This window comes from Capsicum annuum, chromosome 10, assembly GCF_002878395.1.
Source record: "Capsicum annuum cultivar UCD-10X-F1 chromosome 10, UCD10Xv1.1, whole genome shotgun sequence".
Classification (NCBI taxonomy): Eukaryota; Viridiplantae; Streptophyta; class Magnoliopsida; order Solanales; family Solanaceae; genus Capsicum; species Capsicum annuum.
In genome coordinates, this window is record NC_061120.1 from 170,814,716 (window position 1) to 170,824,468 (window position 9,753).

The 9,753-nt window shown below is 34.7% G+C and overlaps 1 long non-coding RNA gene across 1 annotated transcript; it reads left to right on the forward strand.

The window, feature by feature from the left end:
* Positions 1-670: 670 nt before the first annotated feature.
* Positions 671-3,806, forward strand: LOC124887945. Its single transcript, XR_007045586.1, has 2 exons — positions 671-702; positions 2,939-3,806. It is a non-coding gene; the product is annotated as an uncharacterized LOC124887945 (long non-coding RNA).
* The last annotated feature ends 5,947 nt before the right edge of the window (positions 3,807-9,753 follow it).

Genomic DNA, 9,753 nt, shown 5'->3' on the forward strand with positions numbered 1-9,753 from the left:
AAATGATTTACTCAAATTCAAAAGAGCTACGACAAGCAGATATGGAAGATGTAAGACAATGGATAATGACGCTACTCAACCCAGAAAAACAATCTACCGCAAGAGCAGTAAAAAAAGGATTTATTTCAGACGGACTGCTAACAAGATATCGTAAAATAATTGGACACAAATATCCAGACCACCAATGTTCGAGGTGTAATGGAGAAGATAATATTATTCCAGAAGTACATCTAGAATAAAAAAGACAAGATGCCAGCTGGAAAGATAAGATAAGGAGCAATAATGGAGAAAATACGACAAAATCAACGGAGACAAGATACTGTACAAAGTCTGAATTATTGTACAAAGTCTTAACTATTGATTGAATTATTGTACAAATAAGACTTTTACGTAAAGATGTAAATTTTAAACTTTTCTTAGCTTTCTAGGGTAGGTTAGGCCTATAGCCCCTTTTGTTGACTTTTTAGTTCTTTAGTTTTTAGTTTTAAAAAACGTGTCGAAAGTTAGTTTGATTGTAAAGATTGCCTTTCGTTCTATAAATAAAGAAGGCAGAAGGCATTGCAAAGGCAAGACTTCATGCGTTGAAGCAACCTTTCTCTCCACTCCACAACAAATACTTTACTCAGTTAATTAAATAAACATATGTCAATGGAAAAAGCTATGGAGGAACAAAACACAGAAATATCAAAACTACCCGAACAGGTATATCTATTTATGATTATGAATAGCTAAATTCATAATTCCCAACAATCATGATATGATAAAATAAATTCATATTAGTTACTTTATAGTAGAATTATTCGAAGAATAATATGTTAAGAAGTTTATTAACAAAGAGGAAACGGAGAAAAATTCCTAAGGACTATGACATCCTAAAGGTGAAACCAATGATGCAAGAAGCCATGGCGGGGAGTAACCAGAGTAGAGGCGCTGTTTAAGGGAAAAAGTATCCGGATTACCATGTTAATAGTGACCGAAGAACATATTATTTAAGAATAATCTAGTATATAATAAGCTAAGATGACCATATTTTGTTATGTACATGGTTGAAGGGAATATTTTGAAAAAAGCAATTTTATGAAAATGAATGATTATTTATCTGATGTGATGGTAGATAAATTCAAAATACTTATTTTGTATGCACTTAGAGATATAAAAGTAGCAGATATAAGAAAAATCATATTAGAAAAAGCTTTTGGTAAATATTACATGACTAGAGTAAATTATATACCATATCTACCTAACTACTCTTACAAATACTTACGATGATAAGTTACATAGAATTTTTAGAAAAAGATATAAGAAACATACAGTTACTAGAAAAACAGATAAAAATAAATATAGACAAATACATGGAAAATAAAGATATAAAATACATAGAATTTCTTAATAAAAATATGCAAAAACTACTAAGGCTAAAACAAACAACTACAAAATATTATAATAAAACCAATTTTAAGAGATAGATCATTTAGATTATCTTAAAGTTTTAATCTTATATATACTTAAAAACATAGAAATTATAGATATTAAGAAAATAATATTAGAAAAAGTAATAGACTACGAAATTGAAACTATAAATTGTCTAGAATAGTTATACGAAGAAATTTACCCAGAAGGATATTATTCAGATTAATAAATGTTAGAATATATTAGACAAACTAGAGAAAATCAAGAAAATCTAAATAATGAAATTAATTATAGAAACCGAATTAGAAAAATAATGGAAAACCTACAAGAAAAATTAATATGGATAGAAAAAACCTTAGAAAATTTAGATAAAAGTACATGTGATAGTTTATATAATTTAAAAAACTCACTACGAGAAGAACAACACAAGATAATAAATAACATTGAAAATCTAGAATTAGATATACATTACAGTACAGATAGGATAAATTATTATACAGAAATTTGTAACTCTGCAATTACTACAGGATAAAATAATTAATGAATATATCTTACGAAAAAAGTAAATCATTAAAAGATATTGAAACAAAATTTAAAAAATATCCACGCACAAATAAAAATAGATTCACTAGAAACCTAATAAATCTATTAGAACTATTAAATATCCGCGCACCCCCCTACAAATGGAGCCTATTATATCAACATCTTTGTTGTTCCTTGTTCTTTTCTCTCGCCTATTTCGAATCTTGAAATATAAGCTTATGGGTGTTCATCATTCTACATCCATCTCTTCTTCCTTAAAGAACTCATGAATCTCCCCTACCCCAACACTCTGCGTGTTTCTTTAATAAATAACTCATAAACCTTTTGTATTTTCATTCTTGGTTGAGGATAATAAGGTAAAGTTTACATCCACAATTTCTCCAAAGGAATATAAGGATTTTCAATGTTATACGTTTAGCTCACTATGGTAATGTTATATGTTTAGCTCATAAGAGAACCCTCTCTGGAAAGTGACGTAAGAATCTTCAATGAGGTCCTTCCATTAATTTACTTTGCTTCTATATATTTGGATATAGTAAGGTTAGTCTAAAGAAAATAATTAGTTGTCTCTATGATTCTTCCTCATGAAAATTTATTCCTCGATTGCAAGCACTAAAAAATTTATCTATCCCGCATATTGTTACTACTGCTATTGTTTCAATTTTGTGTATGTACTGTGATGGTTTTTTTTTACAAGCTTTACGATCCATTTGAGGCTTGGGTTTGAATTTATCTTATATCGAATGTATTGCTGTTGGACTCTTTCTATGCTGCTACGAGTAACAACATATTCGAAGTGATTGTTGTTCTGCCTTAGCCAAAAGCCTAACATTTTTTCAAAAAGAAAAACTACATTATCTCATAAGGTTAAAATATTTTTTATTCTTATAGAATGCTCTTATTCATAGCATGTTCTCCCTTAGTTGCACTTATATTTTTATATTGTTACTAATCATTATTTTTTTTATTTTACATGTGAACTCAGGAGTTGGAGTTTCCAACAGAACTCATTTTGATCCAAATATTGGGTCAGCCGCTACGAGGATTGTCGCGCCTTGAAGTACCTCAAATTAAGAGCTTAAACTCCTAAATGGAGTCTAGTATTCCTTATCCTCATTCGGTTTATTATACTTATTATGTTGTGTTTTCTTAGAATGATAAGTAATTCTTGTTATTGAACTTATTTAAGATAACTTTATTTGATTATTGATTTATGTTGTTGTGACACCCCAAGTTTTTGATCTTTAGACCCTTCAAGAGTTGAGTAATTGAATTAGCCATAAAGTGAAGTTAAACTGCTAGTGACAACGGGCCCTGACTACGACTCATTGTGAGACATCACGAGTCATTGGGATGGACTCATTGTCACAACAAAGAGTTACCACGGTGCTCAATCCCTGACCATGAATCTTCGTTGTGACTCACGATGTCGGATAACGAGATGTGACAAGTGACTCATCATCATACAGTTAGGGACCAGAACTTTGGTCCTCGAGTAACGACTTCGGGCAACGACTTATGGTCAGGCTTGAGGAGTCATTACCTAAGTCGTGATGATTTTTCTATATTTTTCCTGCACATATAATTAGGGTAGTTTTGGTCTTTCTCTCCATTTACACTATTCCCACGACTTAAAAACACTCTAATTAACCCTCTAACATCAGTTATGAAAAATTAAATATTAACGTTTCTTCTTTAACTCCCAAGGCAAGAGACACTAGGGTTTTACAATAAATTTAACATTTAGGATCCAAACCTTGAGTCCTCTTCAATTTATTGAGTATTTCAGACATGTCTCTCTTCCCACACTTGTATTTTACTTTATGGGATAAATTTATTCAACATTCAGGTGATTTAACTGTTGGGTTCGAAATTGTGTTGAGGTCTTTTGATTGGTCTCTACTTGAATTATTTTTCTATGATTTAAATATGTTATTCATGTTTTGATTAATGGTTTTTGGGGATGAATAGGTGCATTATTATGGGAATTGGAATGGGGAACATTGGTTTCCCCAAATTGATGGATTTTTGGCTTGGTAATGACATTAACCTCAACCTACCTTCGTAACTTTAGTTTTGAATATAGAATTTGCATAATTTAACTTACTTTTGAAACCTTTCATTGCATTAAAGGATAATGGATAATGAAAATGATTTTGGAATGCTTTTGGTGGCAACAGTTTAGATTTTAAATGAAACTTGGGAGTCTAATGGTTACATGGATTGGGTTGGCATAGTTATATAATCTTGCAAGCATATTGGTATGATGATACTATGTTAGTAAATGCCTTAATAAATTACTCTTTGGTTAATGATTGGGTTTATGTGCAAACTATTTTAATTCTGGCTTAAAGGAAATTGTGTAGCTCACTATGAAGGTGTAGGTCTCGGGGGGACCAATACTGGAAACCACGTTTACCAACATGGGGGTCAATTTGACCATGTGCTTGGTGTACACATTATTTATAGATGACTATCGCCTTTGTGTCTTTAACCTTTCCTAGGTTTCCTCAGGTTCATACGACGAACACGCACTAGGGTCTTTCAGCAGGGGAAGCTGAACCCATATAGCCCATGGATGCCTTTAGGACGGAGCAGGCTGTATAGTTTAGGATAATAGTTTAAACTATCATGTTAATAGACCCTTTTCCCTATCCCGATATCCTATATATATGTATATAAATGTTGTGCATATTGTTTTGACTGATTTTTGGCAATGACATTATTTTATCATTTTTCTCTAAGTTACATGCAGTGCTTGCCCCACTGACCGTCTGGACACTGCACCATTTCATGATATAGGGTTCGAGGGCTTTTTTCTTACTCCTGTGCAGCATTAGATGTTGTGGTATATTTCTTGAGTTGTTGTGGAGTGGAGAGCCTTTATTTTTTGGAAAGCCCTGCCATTTTATTAGGTTTCACATTAGATTTTGGGAATGGTGAATTCTCTTTTGTCATGTTCGAGGGCATATCCCAACCTAGTTTGGTATTTCTTGTTTAAAGGCTCCTGTGGAAAGTGTTGGTATGTTTTGGTCATTGTGTTTTGACTCTTAGCACTTGATTAGACTTATCTATCTTTACTATATATTTAGGTTGGCTTCCATTGTTGTTAAATTATGATTCGGAGGTTAGGACAAGGGGGTTGTCTCCTACCCACGATGGGCTTGAGATAACCATTACGACTAGGCCTTGGTTCAAATCATGACGATTGCATGATCCAGGGTTTTTGGGTGTCCACAAAGCTGCGTCGAGTAGAGTCCCTTTTAGAGATATGTTATGTGCCACACTTATAGGGAGGCTACGAGGCATTTGGACATTTAGTTACCTTGTATCTTCTCTAACTCTTGGCTTACTCGTGTTTTAGATTATGCCTAACCAAAGATCCAATGGTCATAGAAACTTTGCTATACCCTATGTCCTACCTGAGGAAAATATAGAGGAAACTCACCTTGTTTGTGGAGTACAAAGCCAGTTTAGGGTCCCTGCTCTTGACCGTTCTTCTCCTCATGGGGTTTCACCAATCTCTACTAGTACTCCTCGAGCATTCGTGGTTGGTGATAATCATGCTCAGTCACCTTAGGTAGATATTTATAATGTAGAGTTCTATTAGTCTATTAGCATGCCTGCTCATTGGTGGCATTGCAGTTTCGTTTATCTGATTATATTGGTCCTTCTATTAGTTCATCTGAGGTTACTAGAGTTGGCAAGTTTATGAGGTTAAATCCCCCAAACTTTATAGGCTCTAAGGTTAAGAATGATCCTTAAGGGTTTATTGACGAAATAGTAAAAATTTTTGGGGTTATGCATACTACTAATTTAGAGGGTTTAGAGTTTGCTGCTTATCAGTTAAAGGATGTAGCTTACCAGTGGTATGAGAAGTGGGAAACAATAATGGGTGATGATAACTCAGTGGTGTGGGATGAGTTTTCAAGTGTCTTCTTTGAATGCTTCTTTCCTCGGAAGTTGAGGTAAGCTAAGGCAAAAGAGTTTGTGAATATGAAATATGGTAAGATGAGTGTTAAGGAGTACGCTATGAAATTCAAGTAGTTGACCCATTATGCTTTAGAGTTAGTGTCTAATATGAGGTTCTGAATGAGAAAGTTTGCTTCTAGTTTGTCTTGTGACTTAGGTTGGACTGCAAGTCTGCGATGTTGAACAATGATATGGACATCTCTAGGATGGTAGTTTATATGCAGTAGGTGAAGGATGAGAAAATGAAGTAGGTAGAGATAGGAGAGAGCCAGACAAAGAATTTTAGATATTCAAAGTAGGGTGCAGCAGAACATAACAGTAGAAGAGATGGTAGACAGTGGACTAAGAAGAAGAATTGATGAAATTCTTATTCGTCAGCCAGTTCTCCTTAGTAAAACTTTGGGTGATCGCGCCAGCAGTAGTCTTAAGGCATAGGGTGCCCAGTCCCAGGCTAGTGGAGCTCAGTCAGCCCCACCCTACCCTCTTTCTCATTTTTATGGGCAGCTTTACCATAGTTATTGTAAGGAGGGGAGGAATTTTTGTTTTAATTATGGTCAGCCTAGACATATGCAACAAAATTGTCCTATAGCTAAAGTTTCCACTGGAGCTAATTTCGATCGCCACTTCTTCAGTTCTTGTACCTAAGGGCACTGGTTCAAGTACCAGCACTGGCCGGAATTATTTCTATGCTCTTTCTACTCATCAGGAATTTGAGGCATCCCCGATGTTGTTAGTGATATGTTACAGCTCTTCTTTCATGATGCTTACTATTTGCTTGATCCGGGTTCTACCCTATTTTATGTGACCCCTTATATGGCTGTACACCTTTGTTTTGGTCCTAAAAATATTTCCAACCCTTTTTTTGTGTCTACTCTGGTGGGTGATTCTATTATTGCTAGAAAAATCTATAGAGGTTTTCTGGTGTCCATCTTTTATGCGTCTCTATATTGTAGGACCCAAAAGGTCAGTTTCTATTTTCCTATTAAACATGTGATTGTATGAGAGGGGAGTTTCTTAGTTCTCAAGGGGGGTTTATTTCTTTTCTTTGAGCTCAAAAACTGATATCCAAAGGGTGTCTGTGTCATCTAGTTTGGGTAAAGGATTCTAACTCGGAGGGTTTCTCTTTGTAATCCATCCCTGTGTTTAATGAATTTCTTGAAGTTTTTTTAATGATCTTCTTAGAATTTCTCTCAATAAAGAAATAAATTTTGGAATTGATCTTCTACTGAATACCTATCCCATTTGCATTCCTCCCTATAAGATGGCTCCAACTAAACTAAAGAAACTGAAGGAACAGTTAAAAGATCTTCTTGATAAGGTTTTTTTATCTATTCTAGTATTTCTCTATGGGGTGCTCCTGTTCTTTTTATGCAAAAAAAAGATGGGTCTCTTCAGATATGTATGGACTATTGTTATTTGAATAAGGTTACAATAAAGAATAACTATCATCTTCCTAGGATTGATGACCTATTCGATCAGCTTCACGGTGTTAGGTATTTCTCTAAGATTGATCTTTGTTCAAGCTACCATCAGCTAAAAATTAGGGAGGTTGATATTCCTAAGACTGCTTTCCAAACCCAACCATTATGAATTCTTGGTGAAGTTATTTGGGTTGAATAATGCCCCGACTACTTTTATGGATCTTATGAAGTAGGTGTTTAGGCAGTTCTTAGATTTGTTTGTTATAGTCTTCATTAATGACATCTTGGTGTAATTGATGACATCTTGGTGTACTCTAAAAGTGAGGAAGATCATGCCCATCCCCTTCAAATTGTGTTGTAAATTCTCTTTTTCACTTTTGGCATTCATTTCAGAAAGGTCTGGGTACTTGAGTGAATGTTAGCATCGCTTTCCACCCTTAAATGGATGGACAAGCAGAGCGTACTATTCAGACTCTAGAGGATATTCTAAGGGCCTGTGTGGTGATTTTAAAGGTATTTGGATTAATCATTTGTCTCTTATTGAGTTTGCATACAATAACAGTTATCATACTACTATTCAGATGGCCTCTTTTGAGAATCTTTATGGAAGGAGGTGTAGGTCTCCTTTTAAGTGGTTTGAGGTTGGTGAGAATAGGTTGTTTGGTCCTGACTTTGTCCACCAAGCCATGGAGAAGGTAAAAGTGATTAGAGAAAGATTCAAGACTTGTCAAAGTTTTCAGAAGTCTTATGCGGATGTGAGATGAAAAGAGTTGGAGTTTGAAGTGAGTGATTGGGTGTTCTTGAAGATTTCTCCTATGAAAGGAGTCATGAGGTTTGGGAATAAGGGGAAGCTTATTCCCAATTATATTGTTCCATATCAGGTTTTGAGGAGAATTAGGAATGTCGCTTATGAGTTGGATTTGCTAGCAATTTTGGCCTTTATTTATCTTGTATTCCATGTGTCTATACTGAAAAAGTGTGAGGGTCTTCTTTGATAGAGCCTATTGAGAATGTTGGTATTTTAGACTCTCTATCTTTTGAGGAAGTTTTGATTGATATGTTGGATAGGTAGGTTCATAGATTGAGGAATATAGATGTGGCTTCGGTAAAAGTGCTTTGGAGAAATCAAAAAGTGGAAGTGGGAAGCTGAGAAAGATATAAAAGTCAAGTACCCGTTCTTGTTCCCCTAATTGATAAAAATTTCTGAGGTATAGTTTTCAATTCCCCATCTTGTGGCAATTCAAATATGTCCTTGGATTCTGTTTGTATTCTTTCTATTAGCATGTTAAGGGTGCCTGATGTATGAGCAAAAGCTAACACATTTAATGTTTTTTAGCTCAAAATAATTGTGAATTCTAAAGTAACTCTTGTTGTTTTGATGTGTTTGCTCATGATATTGCAGAAAGAGGCTGAAGAAATGAGAATAAACAATAATGGAGCGACAGAGTTGAAAATTTGAGCAAAATAGAAGAAAACATGGCTGACGACCTTCGTGATAAGTCGTCAGCCTCGTGATAGCCTATCAGCATTGGTGTCAGCCTCAACCAGGGAGTTGCACTTTTAGGAGCAGTTCTGACGACACCGGTGATATGGCGTCAAAGTCGTGATAAGGCGTCAAGAATGGCGTCAGCCTTAAGAAGGAAGTTAGCATGGGAAAAAGATATCTAACGATGTTGGTGATAAGCCGTCAGATCCATGACGCGGCATCAGCCACATCGTCAACCTAAGATAGAACCTGAAGGTAACTAAAGCCTCTCTGACGCCATCCGTGATAGGGCGTCAACTTCTTGATGCGGCGTCAGCCTGGGCATCACCTATTTCGAACAATTTTATTAATTTTGTTATTTGATTTCCTTAATTAGGCTTTAGTATGAATAACATCTTTTAGGGTTTTTGATTCATTCATAATTCATCTATTAAACATCAACTCTAAGAAGAGAGACACGTATTTTTGCTCTCTTTCATAAAATATTCTTGTATTTTCGTATCAACTATTTTTGGGGTTTCTACCCTGTGATTAAATTGGAGGAACTACTTGTTGTTTTCTATCCATTCGTGAGTTTATCTTTATAATCATGAATTCAACTTGTTATTTCGTTCATCAAATCATGAGCGGCTAATTTCATTCGCCAGAGTTATGGGATCCATGGATTAGGATTTGATATGATACTATGTGTTTAACGGATTCAAAGAGTAGTAAAAAATATTGAAATTCTGTTATTTTAACTAAAATCTAGTGGTTGCAAACATTAGGTTATGCCTTAGGTTTTATTTACTTCTAACGGAGAAATATACTAGAGGACCTGAATTATCAACAGGGACTCAGAAGCTACCAACCTTCTGTTTAATGATTAATGTCGTAACTGGATTAATCTACCTGAGATAACATCCTATTGGAAATAGATAA